The sequence below is a fragment of the Sapajus apella genome, unplaced genomic scaffold (assembly GCF_009761245.1).
Source record: "Sapajus apella isolate SASKATOON/1434 unplaced genomic scaffold, GSC_monkey_1.0 scaffold19, whole genome shotgun sequence".
NCBI classification, from domain to species: Eukaryota; Metazoa; Chordata; class Mammalia; order Primates; family Cebidae; genus Sapajus; species Sapajus apella.
This window is the reverse complement of record NW_022436959.1, coordinates 8,065,972-8,085,429: the sequence shown is the minus strand read 5'-3', so window position 1 is coordinate 8,085,429 and position 19,458 is coordinate 8,065,972. Positions and strand designations below refer to the sequence as shown.

The following is a 19,458-nucleotide window of genomic DNA, read 5'->3' as shown; positions in this document are numbered from 1 at the left end:
CTGAATCCAGTAGTGGTTGAAGTTCTATTCCTAATCTTTTGACTTCTTCAGCACCTTTGTCCCCCACTCTTTAGCTTAAACCAGTTGGAATTGGTGATTCTGTCATCTGTCACTTGGAATACAAACAACCTAAGAGAAACATGCCAAGTATCTGTAGTCCAAGTTCAAAAGAATTTCCCCTTTTCCTTGTTTTAGCCTGAGTTTCCCATTAATAAATCAAGGTTGGAAAATACTCCTTCATCCACGGATGCTGGCGTTCAACAAGCTTATCGTTAAATTAGAGGCTTCAGATAGTATGACAAGTTCTCAGGCCATGTCTATTTTTTAAGATCTAAACATGGTATTAAGTTACCTTAAAATCCGGGTATCTACCACTTACTGCTTCTAATTAACGTAGAGGCTACCTCAGAAAAAAACCTGTAAACACAATTGTGTGTGTGTGTGTGTGCGTGTGTGTGTGTGTGCGTGTGTGTGTGTGTGTGGAGAGAGAGAGAGACACATGCCACATTACGATGTTCCCTTGTCAACAGACTGCATATACTACAGTGGTTCCATAAGATTACAATGCAGTATTTTTACTATACCTTTGCTATGTTTGGATACACAAATACTTTCCATTGTGCTATAATTGCCTACAGTATTCACTATTGAACATGCTATACAGCTTTGTAGCCACAGCATATGCTGTCTAGGTTTGTGTAGACACATGCTGTGATGTTCACACAACATGAACTCACCTCACAGTGAATTGTTCAGAACATACCCCATTGTTAAGCCGCACGTGACCGTATGCATATACATGGGTATACCCATATTTGTATGTGAATGTGTAATATGAATATGCATAATAAGTATATATGTGTGTGTATTACACCTTTAGAATGTCTAGGCCAATAGTATGTGGTTTCCTCTTACTTGTTAGACCAAAAAGCAAAAAACAAAAACACCTCATTGGGCAATATCAGGAAATAAATACATCAAAGTCCGAGAATTTGACATAATCAAAGTCCAAGGTGCTTTGGCTGCAGGCACACTAGTAAGGGGGGTTGTTTATTTCCTTTGACCCCAAGGTTTCAAGGAGACCAATCCACCTACATGCCCTGGGGCAGGGTGCCAGGAAAATGAGCCTCTGATACTGTAGCCGCCCTCCTTCCTGAGCTCTGCTTTCACGCCCACTCTTCCTTTGGCTCCCATTCCACTCCAGTTGAGCCTGACTTCTGAACATGCTCTTCTTTCTGGTCCACGGTTTCAAGGGTGGACTCAATCGCCAGCTTTCACCCTGAAAGCTCCTGGGATGTGGTTTGCCCTGCTGTGGCTCCCTCGCCTGCACTGACCAGCTCCTCCCCGCTTGACCTCCTCCTTGCAATAACGGTGTTGTTTCAGTCTGCTTTGCAAGAGTGGGATGGGTGCGGAAGAAGGATGAGATAAAAGAGTGACAAAAGAGTAGCAGCTAGAAAAGGACCAAGGTAGTGTCTACCCACACATGTCTTTACCTTATCTAAAAATACTTCCCATTGGCAGACAGGATGAAGAAGCTGAGCAGATGGCATATGCTTCCTAGTGCACCAGATTGTAATATTATACACTTGGATTACAAAGTCTGGGTATCACAGCTATAAACATATGTAAACATTTTTATGTTTTGCTAAAAAGGAAAAAAAATCACTGATGATGTATTATCCTAATGAGCTGATTACAAAGATCTATTAATTATATTCCCAAGCCCCAGACAGAAAGAATGGCACTGGCTGCAGTGACATACCACTCAGATTCAGCAGTGTACTGGATTTTTCATTTTCATTTGGTTTTTCACCATTTGCTATAGCTGTGTTTTGCAGATTAGAATCCTGGGACTGGAAAGAACCTTTAGATTAAGAATTGGAAAACGATGGCCTACCAGCCAAATCCAGCTTGACACCTTTTGTTGTAAATAAAGTTTCAGTGGGGCTGGGTATGGTGGCTCACCCCTGTAATATTAACTCTTCCAGAGGGCGGGAAGATTGTTTGAGCCCAGGGGTTCAAGACCAGCCTAGGCAACGTGGGGAGACCCCATGGGTATAGTGGCATGTGCCTGTAGTATCAGTTACTTGGGAGGCTGATACTACAGGCACATGCCACTATGCATGCACTGAGGTGGGTGGATTGCTCAAGCCCAGGAGGTCAAGGGTGCAGTGAGCTGAGATCACACCACTGCACTCCAGCCTGGGAGACAGAGGCAGACCCGGTCTCAAATAATGAAAAGTTTTAAGGAACCCAGTTGTGCCCTTTTGTTTAGGTACTGCCGATGGCTGCTTTCCCACTACCCTAGCAGAGACGAGTACGTTGACAACCAGCAACTTTCTGTGGCCCAGAAAGCCTAAAGTATTCACTGTGTGGCCCTTTAGATAAAAAAAATGTGCCAACTTTGCTATAGAAGGCTATCCAAGATCATTTGGCTGTTTTCTGGAATGCTTGTATTTTGTTGCCTCAGAAAAGTGTTTACCTAGTTAAGATTTCTAGGGACATACATTGTATTGTCTCACTATATCCCAACTCATACTGAACAAAAATTATTTGTAAAAATAACTTACCTAAATATTTTGTAAAACAGTGTAAAGCCAACCCCTCTTTCTTTCTTTCTTTCTTTTTTTTTTTTTTTTTTTTTGAGACGGAGTCTCATCCTGTCTCCCAGGCTGGAGTATAAGTGATGTGATCTCGGCTTACTGTAGCCTCTGCCTCCCAGGCTCAAGTGATTCTCGTGCCTCAGCCTCACAAGTAGCTGGGATTACAGACATGTGCCACCATGCCTGTCTAATTTTTATACTTTTAGTAGAGATGGAGTTTCACCATATTGACCAGGCTGGTCTTGAACTCCTGTCCTAAAGTGATCTGCCTGCTTCAGACTCCCAAAGTGCTGGGATTACAGGGATGAGCCACTGTGCCAGGCCTCCTCTTTCTTAAAAATAAAATTTAAAAAAAAGTATATTTAATTTAATTCAGTTGTTTTTGTTTCAACTGCTCAATGAAAGATTTTTACATATTTAAAGATAGTCAAATGGTCTGATTTTTGTCTTTTTTTCCTCCAAAAAATGATATCCATCCCTGTTTAACATTCCCAAATCTTGAAATACATTTGTGTCTTATCTGCAAAACTGTCTTCATTTCCTGTAATGACAATTCTTTATTTCCTCAGGTCTATACATTGTATTCTAATATTTATCTATTACAAGGTATATCCAGGTATATAATCAGTTTGCATCTTAAAATACCTTATGGGGCCAGCAAGTGTTTTTATTAGGCCCATTTTGCAGATGCGGTATAGCAAGGTCACTTGTCTGGTCTGTGATCACACAGCTAGGAATTCAGAAATCTTTTTTTCCAGCATACCAGACTGCTAAGTGATGAGCCTGGCAGCAGGACATGGAAAAGTTCCAATAAACTATATGGCATGTGTCTGGCCCAGTAGTGTGCTTGCTTTTGGGAAAAATATTCTGTTCATCACTGTGTATCTTCTGGCTTAACTTCAGCTCAAAGTTGGTTGCATAAGAAGCCAGTGTGACCTTGGTACTTGTTCCACTGTTTAAATACTGCCACGGTACTCTGCAGCCACAGCAAACAAGTTATTTGTTAGCAGAAGAATGGGGAGAGAGTGTGGTGAAATGAACAAAAATTCGCCACCATTAGGAGAAATGGTGTGTGCTTTGGAGGAGGAGAATGTTCAATGGCACCTTCTTTTTTTTTTTTTTTTTTTTGAGGCAAAGTCTCACTCCGCCACACAGGCTGGAATGCTGTGATGCAACTTTGGCTCACTGCAACCTCCGATCCCCTGGTTCAAGCGATTCTCCTGCGTCAGCCTCCAAAGTAGCTGGGTTTACAGGCATGTGCCACCACACTCAGCTGATTTTTTAATTTTTAGTAGAGACAGAGTTTCACCATGTTGGCCAGGATGGTCTTAATCTCTTGACCTCGCAATCTGCCCACCTCAGCCTCCCAAAGTGCTGGGATTACAGGCGTGAGCCACCGCGCCTGCCCTCAATGGCATCATTTTTATATAAAAGGAAAATATTATCTACATACATGTCTTTAGTACATTACTCATAAGCAGCCTATCCCCACTTCGTGTGCTGTGCCATTTATTTCCCCTCATCTGATGTACTGAGCTATTAAGCAACTGCAACAAAAAGATACCTCCTTAATGGTAAGGTAAGGTTCTCAGCAAAGCCCAGAGATTGCATAGGGATACTGTTATGGAAATAAGTAAAAAAAAAATTGGTACAGCACTTTTGGGAAAGGGTGTTTTCCAACTTATTTATTTTAGACTTTTAGATGTTTCTTTTGGGACCAAATTATAGCTCTGATACTATCATTAGCACTTTAAATTATTGGTTACAGTGTATAAGGGAAATACGGGCTGCTGCTTGAACATTCTGCATTTTTAGTTAAACAGGGTGTTTCCTTTTTTGGTTGTACGTTGCTTGCTGTTCATCTTTATCATCACATGTGATCATGATTCCTCCCTGAACAGATCATCTTACTAATTGGGTGTTTGCAGGTTATTGCAGTTTAAGTATTTATTTTTATTTCTAATAATCTTACAGAACTGGTCAATCCTTTGAAGCATAAACCACTTTTCCTTACACAAACAGCAGCAACTTTTCCCTCCAGTGTCTTTGTTTCTGAATCGTAGGATTCCTGGTGATTGTGTTGGGAACAGAAGGGGCACACTTTGACTACTGAGACCCTGGGCTGTGGCTGAGAAAGGCCAGAGAGGAAATTCCTCTTTGGATTTGTAAACAGACTTTTAAACCTAAGACATTTTATGAGGACTTCATTGGGAGACAATAGATTCAGGACCCTGCTGTCTTTTTTTTTTTATAGTCAGAATTAGTGAGAAATGGGACTTTAAAATAAAAATTTCTCTTTTCTTACTGTTTCTTTCAGTCTTCCTTTCGAAGCTATTAAAAAAAAATCCTTTGAATTTTCCTAACCTTTTCTCTAGTTTAGTGGCCAGCTCTTATTCTCATCTCGTCAGATTTCTTCTCATTCTTTTATGTCTACAGCCAGGAAGCCTTACTAAATGACTCTCCCGGAGTCACAGCTGCTTTCTCCCTCTGAGAAACAATATTCACTAGCTCTCCTTTTTCTTTTTCCTGTAGAGCTGTATTCAACAGATAGGATTTCCATGTCTAAGAAGCAGTCACCCTTGAATTTTTGCAGACCTAATTTCATTCTGGTAGCTTCAAACCTGAAAACACGATGAATGATCTGATATATTTATTTCCATCCTAGAATAGCGGTGCATCTTTCTCACAGTGTTGGGGTTTGGTCGAGGTCGTTCCTTTCCATCTGAGCTGATCATGTATCCCATCGGTGTGCACTCACATATTTTAGAGTTGAATGCTCGTTGAATGCAGGATGCCATTAAATTTTGCAGGCTTCTTTCTGTTATTTATGCTCCCTATGAAAACTTCAGTTATTTTTATGACAGACATTATTTTAAACGGACGGTGGTGACAATGACTATTCATTGATTATTTTCATTGAATTGTCCTCATGTGTACATATAATGGTCCAGCCTTTTTAGCATACTTGTTGTGACTTATTCATCTTAATTTCCATTGTCCTTATTTAGCTTGAAAATTTACATTATTTCAACAATTTATATTGTTTTTCTTAATTAATGCCCCCTCTTTCTTTATGTTTTCTCAGTGTCATACTGGAGAATAAACTCTAGTACAGATTCAGAGCTCAGGTACCAATGTCTGAGTGCCTGTGTTTAAACTGCACCTTGCCACCAAACTGGTTATATGACCTGGGCAAGAAACACAGGCTGTCGGTGCCTCATTTCCTTTTATCTGTAATAGTGATAATCATATCACCTAACTCCTAGGCTGGTTGTATGATTAAATGAATGAACTTATATAATATGCCTAGAGTGGAGTGGCACAGAGCAAATGCCCCACGATGGCTATTGTTATCTTCTTTTATTATTGTCACCTGAAAAGTGAAGCCCACATCAGAAAGTTTATCCTCAGCTGGGCACGGTGGCTCATGCCTGTAATCCCAGCACTTTGGGAGGCTGAGGTGGGCAGATCAGTAGGTTAGGAGTTTGAGACCAGCCTGGCCAATGTACTGAAACCCCGAGTCGACCAAAAATACAGAAATTCGCCGGTTGTGGTGGCATGTGTCTATAATCCCAGCCATTCAGGAGGCTGAGGCAGGAGAATTGCTTGAACCTGGGAGGCGGAGGTTGTGGTGAGCCAAGATCGTGCCACTGCACTCTAGCCCGGGTGACAGAACAAGGCCCCATCTTAAAAAAAAAAAAAAAAAAAAGTTTATCTACAAAATCTCATACTAGAAATGGGTGCTCAAAACAGGTGTTAAGTAACTGTGGTAGGTAGAAAAATGTACCCCCACCCAAGATGTTCACATCCACCTGGAGCCTGTGAATATGTTAGGTTGTGTGAGAATTAAGGTTGGAGATGGACATAAGGTTGCTCTCAGCTGATCTTGAGATAGGGAGATTATCCTGGATCTTCTTGGTGGGCCTGATATATTCACAAGCGTCCTTTAAATGTAGAAGAGGGAGACAGAAAAGTCAGTTTTAGAAGAATGCAAAGTGAGAAAGACTCAGTGGGCCATTGCTGGCCTTGAAGATACAGAGAAACCACCAGCCCAGGACTGCTGGCAGCCTCTAGGAGCTGGAAAAGGCCAAGAAATGGATTCTCTTATCCCTAGAGTTCCAGGAGAAATGCAACCTTACCAACACCTTGATTTTACCTTGAACCATTTCAGACTTCTGGCCTCCAGAACTGTTGTGTAATAAATGTGTGTCTTTCAAAGCAGCCAAGTATATGTTAATTTATTACAGCAGCAATGAGAAACTGATACAGTGACTAATGACTGAATGGAAAGATTAATTGCTTGAGATCATGACACCAAAAAAGGACAGATTTTCATTTTGGTAATGACATAATGGCTGGTAGTATTTCTTAAAGAAGCAGGTTCTAAACCTTCCTTGATCAGACTCATTCTTTTAAAATAATTCAGTACACATAATCATACAATTTAATGGGGCCCATAAACCTCATTGAAGCCCTCCATTGGCCCCAGGTTATAACTCTTAAATTTGCATGGGATTAAAGGCTCAGTTGATGAGGTTTTAATGGTGAGCATAGGAGCTTTCTGGACAGAGTGATCTCGTGCTTTGAAGTTCTGAGTAAATGAAGACTTTGTGAATGCTCATCAAAGCTACATGGTAATTTAGAGATCTGTACCCCTTGTTCAGTCAAATTGAAACTTTAAATTTTATTTTCCATTTCTCATCTGTGGTACTATCATGTCTCAAGTCACATGACCCTTCTGTACTCACTATTTTTAAGATTTTGCATCATTAGAATAATTAAATCAGTGTTCTAAAAAGTGATTTGAAAGCTAAAGTAACATTAGCATGATGGTTATTTTTAATAAGCCTTTTTCCAAGGTCTCATTTGTTTTAAAGCAGTCATGAAAACATGTTATTATCTCTGTATCATAGGAAGTGCTAACACTGAGAGGAGATACTATAGGAAGAGGTATGCTGTCTACTGGTACAATTTTATTAATTCGTTTAAGGCCAGCTAAGTTCCAGGCATGGTATTAGGGATGAGGAATGCCAGTGATAGAGAATCTAGATGTAGTTTTGGTCCTCAAGGAACATTTATAGTCTTATTCTGGTCTTTGTTAAAAAGCAAATATATATGTATCCAACAAAGGTCTAATATCCAGAATCTATAAAAAACTTAGATCAACAAGCAAATAACAACCCCATTTTAAAAAATGGGCAAAGGACATGAGCAGACACTTCTCAAAAGAAGACATACACACAGCCAACAACAAGCATGTGAAGAAAGGCCCAATGTCACAAACCACTAGAGAAATGTAAATCAAAACCGCAGTGAGATACCATCTCACACCAGTTAGAATGGCAGTTATTAAAAAGTCAAAAAATAAGAGATGCTTGTGAGGTATGCAGCAAAGGGAACACTTACACACTGCTGATGGGAGTGAAAATTAGTTCAACTACTATGGAAAGCACTTTGGAGGTTTATCCAATAACTTATTAATGAGACAGAACTACCATTTAACCAAGCAACCCTATTACTGGATATATACCCGAAGGAATATAAATCGTTCTGCCATAAAGATACATGCATGCACGTGTTCATCACAGTACTATTCACAATAGCAAAGACGTGGAATCAACTTAGATCAACAGCAAACTGGATAAAGAAAATATAGTACCTGTGTACCGTAGAATACTATGTAGCCATAAAAAAGAATGTAATCATGCCCTTTGCAGCAACATGGATGGAGCTGGAGGCTGTTATCCTAAGTGAATTAATGGAGGAACAGACAGCCAAATACCGCATGTTCTCACTTATAAGTGAGAACTAAACATTGGACACACATGGACACAAAAAAGGGAACAACAGGCACCGGGCCGGCTTAAGGGTAGAGGGTGGGAGGAGGATGAGGATTCAAAAATTACCCATGCTTATTACTTGGGTGATAAAATAATGTTCACACCAAACCCCCACAATACACAGTTTATCCATGGAACAAACCTGTGCATGTATCCCCTGAATCTAAAGTGAAAGTTGGAAAAGGGAATAAAGCAGATACCCCTTGGAAGTTTGGTTTAAATGTCACAGCCATTGTTTACTTTCTAGCCATAGGTATATTCAATCTTGTCTTGAAAATAAGCTTCCCTGGAGGAGGAAGGAGGTTAGAAGTACAAGGAGAGCCTGAGGGGAAGAGCAAGATTTCTGTAAGAAGATGAAAAGCATGGTTAAGAGTATACTGTGGCCAGTGAGGAATGCCTTTGCTCTTCCTGGATTTCTCCAATAGTGGATCTGGACTCTTCTTACAGGCTCCGCTAGAGAGTAATTGACAGCGAGGGTGGAGATCATCCCAGGCCTGGTTTGAAGCCCATCTTTTTGACTCAGTAAATGCATTGGTTGTCTAGTGCATCTGGCATCTGCATGGAGCTTCCCTAGGCCATTTGCGAAGTTGTTCCTTTGCAGTCAATGAAGAGCTGCCACTACATGAGTTGCGATTTCACATACAACTTCAATATCTTCTCCCTTAACCTGGTCCCTAGAAGACCTAGGACATGCTCCAGCTAGATTTGCTAAGGGACTGAATGTGGGAGTGAGATCAGAGACACGTATTGGTTTCTTGTTGCTGCTTTAACAAATTACCTCAAATTGAATGGCTAACAGAATACAAAGTTACCAGCTTGTACTTCTGTAGGGTCAGAGTTCTCAAATGGGTTGGCAGGGCTCTGTTCCCTCTGGGGGCTCTAAGGGAGAATCCATTTCCTTGCCTTTTCCAGCTTCTAAAGGCTGCCCATATTCCTTGGCTCATGGTCCCACATCACCCTCACCTCTGCTTTGGTCATCATTTCTCTTGCCTCCTGCCTCTCTTTTTATAAAGCCTCTTGTGGTTGCATTAGGCTCACCCTGGTAATTCAAGATAATTGTCCAACTCAGAATCCTTCATCACAGCTGCAGGGTCCCCTTTGCTGTGTCATGTAAGATATTCAGAGGTTCTAGGGAACAGGACATGGACATCTTTGGGGCCATTATTCTGCCTATCCCAAGGTGCCAAGGATGACAGCACCAAAATAGCTGAATTGCTTTCCTTGCTAACAGCCTTCCAACCAATGCCTAAGCTCCACCTAATTTTTGGAGCCACATAAACCTTTATAACCCCAAGGTGGCCCTTTTCCATTTTCCATTATAATGTATGTGATAGCAAATGTTTCATTGTGATTAGAATTAGCAGTGTCTTATCTCACACTTGGCTCAGTAAGAAAAGTTGGTGGAAAGCATTAGATTTCTGGGCTCTGTGCCTTGCCTTTGCAGATCTGTAAATTCCTCATCAGATTCCTGACTGTTTCACTAACTCCTCAACCCGTGCCTTTTAAAGTGTGCTTTACACCGCATATTTTTGGAGAAATATGGCACACCTTTTCAGCATGTGTTTGTCTAAAGCTATTCTGAAGATTTCAGTTTTATGTCTTCTTAGGTAGAAGTTATCACAAAACTTGATTTGTTTCCAGGTAACTTCAAAAGTCTTATGGAAAAGAGAAAGGAAAAAATTAAAAGCATCTCAGTGGAGTAAGTGCCTTTGCCAGAAACTTTCCTGGGATCCTTTCTGTCCAACATCTACCCTCTAGGCTAAAGCAGACAGGAAAAGAGGTTGCAGGGTTGAGCCTGGAGGCAGGAGATCAGCTCTGAGCCAGGAGATTAGGCAACGGAGCTGGAGGCCTCAGAGCCAGAAAAAGAGAAGTTCCAAAGCCAGAGAAATGAGAGAGACATATAGCAGACCAGTGGACAAACAAGGGGTTGAATGACACTTGGTGCAGAGTGGGCAGATCTTGCATGTGAAAAATTGTAGCCATAGTGTCATCCTTTGGTACATGCTTCTAAGGGGCCAGGAGGTTTAAAAGGAGCAGAGCTAGCTTTCCTGCTGCACAGCACAGCATTGTGTTATGTGGTCCTGCAAGTCTCTGTCACTCCATCATTTGAATCTCTGTCATACACTCATACTTTAATATGTACTCTTTATGAAATTAAAACTTTAGGTCTAGCCAGGTGTGGTGGCTCACACCTATAATCCCAGCACTTTGGGACACCGAGGCAGGTGGATCATGAGGTCAGGAGTTTGAGACCAGCCTGGCCAAGATGGTGAAAACCTGTTTCTACTAAAAAAGCAAAAAGTAGCTGGGTGTAGTAGGGCGTGCCCGTAATCCCAGCTACTCAGGAGGCTGAGGCAGGAGAATTGCTTGAACCCGGGAGGCAGAGGTTGCAGTGAGCTGAGATCACACCACTGTACTCTAGCCTGGGTGACAGAGCAAGGCTCCATCTCCAAAACAAACTAAAAAACAAAACTTTAGGTCTGATATGTATGTTATCCCCTATTTAATGTCATGAGGCAGATTACTAAATACTTTTGCGTGGAGAATGATCATATGATCATTCTGGCCTCTCTACAGAGAAGGGACTGCTATAGGAAGAATTAGGTCCAGCATTTAGGGGACTGTTCCAGTAATCTAAGAGGTTGAAGATGGCTCAGGCCAGAGTGATGGCAATGGGAGTGAGGTATGCTTGAATTCTGAGGGTTTTGAAGATAGAGGTAGAACATGATTTTCTGGCTGTCCTGACATGGTGGGAGGTGAGAGCTTGTGGAATCAGGGATAGTCTCAAAGTTGTTGGCCTGAGCAACTGGAAGAATGAACAGAGGTGCCATCAACTAAGATGGAAGAGATGTTAGGAGAAGCAGGTTTGGGAAAACCATCCATAGTTCCACTGGGACGTGTTCAGTTTGATATGCTCATTAGATGTGTCAAATAGGCAGTTGGATAAACAGATCTAGAATTCAGAAAAGAGGTCCTGGCTGGAGATACATATTTTTACACACACACACACACACACACACACACACACACACCTCAAAAAGAAGCCATCCACTGTCACACTTTCTAAAAAATCTGTCACATTACCTCTAGCCTTCATTCAACACTAACTTTCATGTCACCTCCCTACCTTGGCCTAAGTCTCAAAGTTCTTTTAAAAAGCTCTTGTCCCATTGGTTCAGGGCTTCTTCCGACATTCTGATCTGATTCCTCCAGATCACATGTCCTTGCCTCAGTACTTAGATTCTCTTGCTGAGCCTAGCCTGGGAGTTACAAACTCTTTTGCATAGTGCTCAGAGAGTTGAAGTAATTGAGTGATGTGGGGAGTGTGGAAAACTGCATAGCACATGCCCCACCTAAAGAAGGCAGCACTGGTCCCCTCCCACGAAGCCTTCCTGCCAGGGAGAGAGACCCATTGTTGCCTGCTCTTCTAGTTAAGCTAGAAATCTAGATTTAAAAAAAAATGCATAATATGCCAATTTTTACACATTGATGGCTAACTTCAAACATTTTTTCATGACCCTGGGAGTCAAACAAAAGATATCTGGGGCCAAATCCAGCCCACAGGCAGCCACCCTTTCACCAGTGATGACCCCACTGGATGGGCTGACTAGCTGGCTTTGGCATTTGGCCCCTGGATGGAGACTATTGGGGTATCCACCTTGGGCTTCCCTAGTGCAGACTGAGGCCACGAACCACCACACCCTCGGAAGGCTCCTGGGGTACACTGTCCCCTGAGCCTGGCCCCCAAAGGCCTGCTTCTCTGAAAAGGATGAGGTACCTTCACTGGGAACTGTTTGAAGAGCATTTGGTCCCATTTCCCCTCTATCCCTTTCCTCCAGTGTTGTATCTCACTTCAGAAGCAGAATGAGTATTGATCCCATCGCTTAGGTAAGACAGGTAGGGGCTGTTGAATCAGCACATCTGACATCTGTCTTAAACTCTTGATGGTGAAAAGATGGCAGAATCATAGCTGAATGACAATCTGAGGGAGAAAGCTGGTCTTGGGCAGGTAGAAGAAACTATACATTTTTTCAACAATTATTTATTGAATACCTGCTAGGGGGCAGTTATGTTACTATGCGCTGTGTGTACAGAAAAAAGATAAAATGCCATCTACTCCTATGAGATTCACAGCCTCTTGGAGGAGACAGATATGAAAATAAACAAATCATAGCATCATGAAAAAAACAGCAGGCCAGCAATGTTACAGACCAAAGATGAGGGTGAGGGGCAGTGGGCAGTGGCAGGGGTGTCAAACAAGTCTTTTTGGGAGCAGTGGTGTAGCAGGTTTTTTTTTTTTTTTTGAGATGGATCTCACTCTCTTGCCCAGCCTGGAGTGCAGTGGCGCAGTCTCAGCTCACTGCAACCTCCACCTGCCAGGTTCAAGTGATTCTCCCACCTCAGCCTCCTGCATAGCTAGGATTACAGGTGTGCACCAACACACACTGCTAATTTTTATAGTTTTAGTAGAAACAGGGTTTCACCTGACCAGTTGGCCAGACTGGTCTTAAACATCTGTCCTCAAGTGATCCTCCCACCTTGGCCTCCCAAAGTGCTGGGATTACAGGTGTGAGCCACCATGCCTAACCTGGACACTTTCTTAGTTCAGCCAGAGACAGGGTTCTTTGTTCCATGGCCATGAAAATTCAGGCTCACAGGCAATTTGAATGGTGAGTACTACAGGGTTTTATTGGGTGAAAAGGAAGAAAAGGGGGAAACAGGAACTCCCACTAGGCCAGAGTCCCTGCTGGAGTGCTTCCTGCCCGGCCTTTCCAGTTCAGGTTCCACACGGGAAGAGGAGGGGCCGGGCTCAGGTTCAGCGTGGGAAGAGGAGGGGCCAGGCTCAGGTTCCACACGGGAATAGGAGGGGCCAGGATCCTCCTCAATGAAAATGCCCCAAACTTCCCAAGGTTTCACCCCAGTGTGCATGCCTCCCAGTGTGCAGGCTGGTTGGAGATTCTCTGGGGACCCCCTCCCACTTGCTGTCTCAGTGGTAGTTGAGCCAAGTTCTGGAAAATGATAAGGAGCCTACCAAGCAAACCATGAGGGGAGCTCTGTAGTCTTAGTGAGAGTCACACTTTTCTTTAAAGGGTGAAGGAAAGGGTAAACCTGGGCAAGAGGGAAGGAGAGAGTGCCAGGGAGTAGGTCCGAAGGAACTTGCCCAAGAGGAGGAAAGAAGGCTTCACGGTTTCCCATCTGCACTAGAGGGCTGAGTGGCAAACAGAGTCTTAGTTTGAGAGATAAACAAACAAACAAAAATCTCCTTTCTTCTCTTCGAATTTATGCCAGGAGGAGAGCCACCATCCATTAAGGCAACTTAAGAAAGTTTGATGTAATCTTCATTAATGACCTGGAGATCTCACGCCATGCATATAAGATATGGAATGTAATCATAATATCAGATACTTACCTGGTGTTTACCATATGCAAGGCATTGTCCCAAGGGCTCTATATACAGATGCATTCGTAGAACTCATTTAATTCTCACAGCCACCCTATGATTGTGTAACTCATTTATTTCTCTTTGTGTTTAAGAGACTTGCCCAAAGGTCATATAGCTTGTAAGTGACAGAAACAGGCATGAAACATAGGCAGGCTGCCTCCGTAGGACATATGTGTATTTCCATCATGTCACAGTCCTCACTGAAGGCTTCGGAAGGCAGAGAGCAAACCTCCAGCAGCCAGAGACTGTGCTGCTGTGTCTGTATAAAACTATCTCTCTGGCATTGTTGAGAGTAAAAATTAAAAGTGCAGCTCATCAGAGATGATTGCCTTAATTCAAAGGGCAAGGGGAGCTGCACATTTAACTGTGGCTGCCCTCTGCATACTGCTGGCTGTGATGTGATCGCTGTGTTTATATGAAATCCTGCAGCCAATGGCAGCATCTTTCAGGCATCAGTGGTCTGTCTTGGTAGAAGCAGAATGGACCTCTCAGTTTTTTACACGTTTTTTTTTTATTTTTCTTTCTAGAACCGGGTTCAGGTGGATAGACTCTAAATAGAATACCATGCCAATGCCAATTATATTCGGAAAGTATTACAATTTCTCTTTTGATGCTTATTACATTACATTAATTAAGAACAAACTTAGATAAAGAAGGGTGTAAGTTTAAATGCTAAAATCCTGAAGTGAGAACTTTGTAGTCTGAAAAAAGCTACAGAACTGACTTTTCTTCTTGAAAAAAAAAAAAAAGAAAAAAAGTGAAAGGTTCAGATGACATTTCTATGAGGAAAGCAGTAATTATGGTTCTTAGGGTGAATGCTTGTCTTTTTATTCCCTGACAACTTTTTTTTTTTTCTGGAAATGTGCTTTAAACCTTTCACACGTGTTAAAAAATTATTCTCACATGCAAGGAAACAGATTAATTTTATTAATGCCTTAATTATTTATATAATTAACAATATCACTGAGGGAGATAATTGTGAAAATTTTAAATGGACGTATTTTGTGTTTTCTATGAGGTGGCTTAGTGATATTAGAATTCTATTTTAATCTAATCAGTTAATTACTAAGTTTTGTAAATACAGTGTGGGGAGGATTTTACTGTTCAAAAAATGGGACTCAGTTTTTTTTTAATGTTAGGGGAAAGCTCCAAGAACAAAAAAGCAACCTTTTAAAAATATGTGACTTCATTTGTTCTTATATCTCATTTTTCATAAAACAATCCTATTCCTGGCATTTTCCACTCAATCTGAGACCATCATAGTCCACTGACTGTAGGTACACTTTACTTTGGGTCACAAGTGTAATCCTGAAAAACTGTATACCAGTCAGAGTTTTCTAAGTTGAATCATTTAAACTGCATTCACTTTTTTTTTTAAAGACTTGAACTGTTGCCTGGGCTGGAGTGCAATGACGTGATCTCAGCTGACTGCAACCTCCGCCTCCTGGGTTCAAATGATTCTCCTGCCTCAGCCTCCCATGTAGCTGGGATTACAGGTGCCCGCCACTACACCCGGCTAAATTTTTAAAATTATTTTTAGTAGAGACTGGGTTTCACTTTGTTGGCCAGGCGGGTCTCGAACTTCTGACTTAATGATCTGCCTGCTTCGGCCTCCCAAAGTGCTGGAATTACAGACGTGAGCCAACATGCCAGGGCTGCATGCACTCTTTTTTCAAGAGGATTCTATGGGGAATCCTTTGAGGAAATGAATAAGATTGTTTATATGACAATATCTTCATTTGCCTACTTTCACATTCAGATTTTAATATACCAGTTTATCCTAAAGTAGGAAGTTTTTGTATGCATAAGTGACACGATTTTACCTTGTGTATGTTGTGCAGATTCTGAATGAGAAGGATCTTAAAATACTCCAGAAGGTTTTTTTGCAAAATATGCACAGGTAGGTGCTTATCACTGGTTGAAGTAAGACAAATTAGAAGAGACAGAAAAGAAGAATTTCACCAAGCCTCAGGAAGAGGATCGAAAATCCCCACATTTGTTGTTAGCATTCTTGCCAGTATATCCTTTCAATGTTGAATACATAATTTAAATAAGTCTGAAGTTAATTACAGTTGATCTCCATCACAAATCTATTTTTAGATGTCAGAGTGCACTCAAGTCAAACTACCAGTCAAGATCTGGCCGATCTGAACATTCAGTGCCTCTCTTTTTAAAAAGAAGTTGCCCCTGTAACAGCACACTGGATTGTTCTATTGTTAACACTAAGGAGGGAACTTCCTGATTTTTTTCTTCATTTTTAGTTAGTGGTTTCTAAACTAAAAAGGAAACATTGAATGGTACTTAGTTTTAAGTCTGTGGGTTAATGCATTATTTTCTTTCCCCACACCCACTTTCCCCTTTCCTCCTCATCATCTTAAGCAATGTGTTTGCTTATTGATGCTCTCAGATCAATTTCCAAGTTTGGGATTTCCCCTTCTGCTTTTCAGTTATAATTTTGATGAGCAGAGAAGGTGGCGTAGAGAACAGTTAGAGATGGCCCTGGGTAACCCCTCTCATTGGCTGGTGGCAGAATGTCTGAGATGATGACGGATACAATTCACCTCCCACACAGTGAGATGCACCAACCAAGTGACTCTTGTAAGTGACTGAGTCCTCCCTCAGTCATTTCTGCTATTCTCTGTGGGAATTTCAAAGCAAGCATTTTTGTATTAAGGCAGCAGGGCAAGGGCATGATGGCTGAGAGGCTTCACCTCTAGGAGCAGCGCTGACTATGGGCAGATACGGAAGTACTGGGTCGAGGACGGTGAGGCTGGATCTGCACCACCAGGAAGGAGCCCCGATCAATTAGAAATGTCTGCCTTGGATGAGGAAAAAGGAAGTGGTGTACGTGCGTGCCATATGTTGTCATCTCCCTGGTATAGAGCTTCCAGATCTTGACTGGTAATCAGGAAACTGGAGTTTTCATCTCCATTCTGCCCATAATGAGCAGTGTAACCTTGAGCAAGTTAAATTCCCTTGCTTTGGCTTCCTGGTCTTTCATGGAGGCGTGAACTCCCTCTATATAAACCTTCCAGATCTCAAACTGTGAGCCCAGGCCCCATCACTGTGGCTGTCCATTGTTCATGAGATAAGTACTGAGTCTTCATCTTGATCTTTAGATCCCTCTCAGTCTGACCTTATACTGCTTCTCAGGCCATGTCTTCAATTTCTTATTCATACTGGCCAGGCCAGATTACCTGTGGTTTCTTGAACATGCCCCACACAATATTGATTTCTTCAGTAAGCTCTGTACCTGTAATGCCTTCTGTCTTCCCCTTTTCTCAGCTTATTAAAATCCTATCCAGTTTTTATTAAGACTCTGAGCCTCAAAGAATTTCTTCTTTTATGGGAACTTTATTACTTAACTATTTATTACTGTTGACTGTGCATTTTTCAAGCTGTTCCTAATTCATCTGCAAATTCAAGGTAGATGGGATCTGTGTTTCAGGCATCCAGTGTCCATGGACTCTCTTCATTGTCTAATCAGGCTAACACAAGATAGTGAACGTTTCTTTCAAGAGGAAAACAAAAACCAAGGAACAATGATAGAAATATAGTGGCAAGGAGATACATTTAAGTCAGCACATTCTTAATGTTTTACTGATAACTAAGATGAAGCCCACAGAATTTAAGGAATTTGCCCAAAGCCACACAGCTGGTATATGGAGGCCTGGCTGGAGAATGCGAGTTAATTCCAGGACTGACATTGCCTCCCTGGTGGGGACTGTATGACAAGGACTGGCAGTACCTTGTGCACACGCTCTCTACTTTTGCATTTGACGCCTTTACTCTGCTCTTCAGGCCACTCAGAACACTACTCTTCCACACCTCTCAGCTTGTGGAAATGCTTCCCATGCTTCAGATACATCTTGGATGGCTCTTTCTTGACGCCTTTGCTGCTGGGCCTCTGATAATGTGGGGCTCTGTACACATAGGCAAAACGAATGCATTAATGCCGGCTTCATCTCCTTTTTCATTAGGAAGGCTCTAATGATGAGGTAAGAACATTAATAAAACGTGACCAGAGAATTTTGTTTCATTCGACAAACCTCCTTAGAGCACTTGGCAAAGTCTTGGTAACATACCAAGGAAGTTGTGTTACCAAGAGGAAGACTCGTAGTGTAGAGCAACTTTTCCCTGCTTTAGAGAAGGGGCTGTGGCAATGCCCATGATGACATCAACTTGTGGGATTCGTGCTGCCTGGAGAGAATTACTTCTTGTCTCAGGCAGAACCAGAGAGGTTCCCAAAGATCTCTTTCTTTTTCCTGGTCTTAGTCCTCGTGCCTGGGGGCAGGGGGAGGGGGTGGTGGAGGGAGTATGTGGGCACTGATGTGGAGTGGACAGTCTCCAAGGGGACTTGTTTGCTGGTAGTTGCTAAATCAGAATAAGCCTCTGGAAAACCATCAGAGCTTCCTCCCTTCTTGTTTCCAAGGAGTGAAGGGTCAAAGTAAAGCCATTATTGGCATGATTTCTATTCACTGATCTTCCTGTTAATAAGTGATAAGTTTGATGTGTGAGCCACGTGGCTCACAGGGCCCTTGGGCATCTGCTTGCAGGTACTGTGGAGTCAGGTAAGTAAGGCACATCCATGGCTGAAAGATAGCTCACATGACTAAATACTTGTTTTAGTCCATTCAGACTGGTAACAGAATACCCTGGACTAGGCGGCTTCTAAACGACAGAAGTTTATTTCTCACCATTCTGGAAGCCGGGAAGTTCAAGATCAGGGCACTGCAGATTCAGTGTCTGATGAGAGCCTTCTTCCTCATAGTTGGTGCCTTTTCATTGTGGTCTCACATGGTGGAAAAGATGAAAGAACTTTCTGGGGCTGCTTTTATAAGCATGAATCCTGTCATGCGGGGCCAGCCCTCATGACCTAATTACCTTCCAAGGACCCCAACACCTAATCGTATTACGTTGGAGGTTAGGACTCAGCGGAGACACAAACACTGAGTTCACAGCAGGGTGGAGTGGCGTGCATCATGTGGGGGTCATGATGGAGGTGTGTTTCTTGTGTTGTATGAGATCAGAGGAGGGTAGGGTCTGTTGAACCTGGGAGTGTCAAAAAGTATTTCACAGAAGTGGTGGCATCTTTTCCTGGATTTGAAAGATGGACGGGATTTCACCAGCCTGACCAGGAGGGATAGGAGGGCACTCCAGGAAGAAGGAACAGCAAATGCAGAGATAAGAGTGGAGAGAGCAGTTTGGCATCACTGGAGCTTGGGGAGTGAGATGGGAGGCATAGTAAGAACCACAAATTCTGGATTTCTGTTTCAAATATTGCTGATATATATGCAATCACATACTCACCCAAAGATGCCAGAGCAGGTGTTTCCTTCCTGCCCCTAGTGTCATATAGGCCTGGCTGCCTCCTTTCAGCTCTCTCCCACACTCAGGAAAGTGGCTGCCCACTCCCTCCACAGAAGCAGATGCCCATTTGCCCCAGGCTGCATGCTTCCTCCAGTCGTCTGCTCACAGCCCGCCTGACCTGCTTCCTGAGCGCAGCTTGTCGGAGGCTGCCTCAGCGCCCTGGCATTGCGCAGTGCCTGAGCAGCGTCTGAGAAGGAGCCAG

At 42.5% G+C, this 19,458-nt stretch overlaps 1 protein-coding gene and 1 long non-coding RNA gene across 3 annotated transcripts in view; both read left to right on the top strand.

The window, feature by feature from the left end:
• Positions 1 to 19,458, top strand: part of CHN2 (chimerin 2) — a 314,557-nt gene that overhangs the window by 32,547 nt on the left and 262,552 nt on the right. The gene's annotated exons all lie outside the window — the stretch shown is intronic.
• On the top strand, positions 12,924 to 14,640 carry LOC116557225. The gene is made up of 2 exons (XR_004271423.1): positions 12,924 to 13,257; positions 13,291 to 14,640. It is a non-coding gene; the product is annotated as an uncharacterized LOC116557225 (long non-coding RNA).